We start from the raw sequence: 2,816 nt of genomic DNA, 5'->3' as shown, positions 1-2,816 counted from the left end.
GGTCGAACCTGGGTCTCTTGCATTGCAGGCAGATTCTTTACCATCTGAGCCACTAGGGAAGCCCAGAGGGTTGGGGGAAGGAGATGAAACTCAAGAGACAGGTAGCCATGAGCAGGATACTACACGGAAGAAACGAACATAGGAGGAGTCTCCAGGGCCTCCCTCCCAAAGATGGGAGTGTACAGCGAGCTTGTCTGAATCTCCGAAGCAACTCTAGAAAACTGACAGCCATGAAGGAGTCCCGACAGGGAGGCTGCCCTCCTAGGTCAGGGACCTTCTAGAACTGAAGCCTTAAAAAGAAACCTGAGAGAAGCCGCTGCAATGCCGAGCGGAGGAGGCAGGAACCCGAAGGCAAGCCGAAGCTGGGTGGGGACCATGGCCGGGATCACCACCATAGAGGCGGCGAAGCGCAAGATCCAGGTTCTGCAGCAGCAGGCCGATGATGCAGAGGAGAGGGCCGAGCGCCTCCAGCGGGAAGTGGAGGGAGAAAGACGGGCCCGAGAACAGGCTGAGGCTGAGGTGGCCTCCTTGAACCGTAGGATCCAGCTGGTTGAAGAGGAGCTGGACCGAGCTCAAGAGCGCCTGGCCACTGCCCTGCAAAAGCTGGAGGAAGCTGAGAAAGCTGCTGATGAGAGCGAGAGAGGTATGAAGGTTATTGAAAACTGAGCCTTAAAAGATGAAGAAAAAATGGAACTCCAGGAAATCCAACTCAAAGAAGCTAAGCACATTGCAGAAGAGGCAGACAGGAAGTATGAAGAGGTGGCTGCGAGTTGGTGATTATTGAGGGAGACTTGGAGCGCACAGAGGAGCGAGCCGAGCTGGCAGAGTCCCGTTGCCGAGAGATGGATGAGCAAATTAGACTGATGGACCAGAACCTGAAGTGTCTGAGTGCTGCTGAAGAAAAGTACTCCCAAAAAGAAGACAAATATGAGGAAGAGATAAAGATTCTTACCGATAAACTCAAGGAGGCAGAGACCCATGCTGAGTTTGCTGAGAGATCGGTAGCCAAGCTGGAAAAGACAATTGATGATTTGGAAGATAAACTGAAATGCACCAAAGAGGAGCACCTCTGTACACAAAGGATGCTGGACCAGACTCTGCTTGACCTGAATGAGATGTAGAGCACCCCAGTCCCGCCCTGCCGCTGCTCCTCCCTCTCACCCCGACTCCGCTGAGGCCAGCCTGCCCGAAGCTGACCTTTAAACTGAGGGCTGATCTTTAACTGGAAGGCTGCTTTCTCCTTTCGCCACCTCTCCCACCCCCCTACTCCTGTGTCCTTTTCGCCAAACTGTCTCTGCCTCTCCCCAGAGATTCCAGCTGGGCTAGAGGCTGAGCACCTTTGGGAACAACGATTAAGGGAATGTGAGCACAATGCAAAGTGTCTTTAAAAGCATGTTGTGATGTACACATTTTGTAATTAGCTTTTTTGTTGTTGATGTAACAACCATTTGTAAAAAACATTCCAGATAATTCTGTAGTTCTGAAGCAGCAGTCTAATCCCTTTCTCACTTTTGGAAGGTAACATTTCAGCTTAATACATATTGCCTTCTCCAGAGAGAAAGGGAAAAGGTTTGGGCCTGCCTTACTGAGAGCCTAGCTGCCCAGAGAAAGGCTCCATTTGGGGAAACCTCATTGCTCTGTAAAAAGTACCTGCCAAACCAGAAAGATGATTCCAAGAGGAGTTAGCCAAAAAAAAAAAAAAAAAAAAAAAAAAAAAGTGCTGTTCAGGTTTTCAGCTTTACGGTATCTTTGGACAACCTTTTTTTTTTCTTTTTGCGTCAGAAGTGACCAAACAATTAAGATGGTGAAACCTCTGAGACCAAATCCTTGTCCCAGCTCTACCCTGTTCCCAACTGCTCACAGAATGGACCATGTGCCCCTTATGTTGAAGTGACCACTTATTTGCTTTTCTGCCTCCTTGAAAGAAAGGAAAGAAAATTATGTTTTGCCACTGATTTAGCCGTATGAAACTCATCTCATTACCCTTTTCTGGGTCTGAAGCTGCTGTCTCTAAAAAGTGCCATCTCATTGTGCTTTGTATCGGTTAGTGCTGGAGAAATCTTGAAAAGCATATGTACAAAACTTTAAAATTTTTCTATTATTTTGGAACTTTGCTTCTTTGGGGTTGAGGCACACTGGTCACCCCTCTGCCTATGAGAGTTCTGTACAGTCGGTGGGCTAGCAGTGTGCTGAGCTTTTCAAGTTTCTTTCCCTACCCTGTCCCCCTTTTTTGATGAGGTTTCAGTGAGGTCTGTTAGGTGTGCATCCTGCAGCATAATTGGCTTAAAATGTTCTCTCCTTCGGTGTGGTCTCTTTGGGGACCAACTGGGAGAAAAAAAACCCAATAATGTAACTGTTTTGATACTGAAAATTGATAAATGTCTTTTTGAAATAAAGAACCAGTCCCTCCAAAAAAAAAAAAAAAGAAACCTGAGACCTGAGAGCCAACCCAAGCTCCTTTGTAACCAGCCACGCTTATATTTTGATGTGAATCTTGACCTAATTCCTGCAGAGTCTAAATAGATAATCCATCCATTTTGCATGTCTTCTATTGTTATTTCTGCATGTATTTTGTTCCTCTACCCCTTCTAGATTGGGATTTCTTTAAAGACCCTAGCTTCACTCTGTCCATATTTCCTTTTACCCAGTAGACACGTGACTGGCGTTTGTTGTCCTTGGAGTGAAAGGGTCATTTCTCAACTACCTTTTTTAGTCACTGACACTGGCAGAGAAAGGACACAAGAGGGCACTCCTTCCCCACTTATCTGAGGTCAGGTCTTGAAAACAGGACAGACATTGATAGAAACATGTTTTTA

The 2,816-nt window shown here is 46.6% G+C and overlaps 1 pseudogene across 1 annotated transcript; it reads left to right on the top strand.

The window, feature by feature from the left end:
- Nucleotides 323–2,332, top strand: LOC108637378 (annotated as a pseudogene). Its single transcript, XR_001918982.1, has one exon. The product of XR_001918982.1 is annotated as a tropomyosin alpha-3 chain pseudogene (transcript).

Source organism: Capra hircus, chromosome 13 (genome assembly GCF_001704415.2).
Source record: "Capra hircus breed San Clemente chromosome 13, ASM170441v1, whole genome shotgun sequence".
NCBI classification, from domain to species: domain Eukaryota; kingdom Metazoa; phylum Chordata; class Mammalia; order Artiodactyla; family Bovidae; genus Capra; species Capra hircus.
This window is presented reverse-complemented; position numbering and strand designations above follow the sequence as displayed.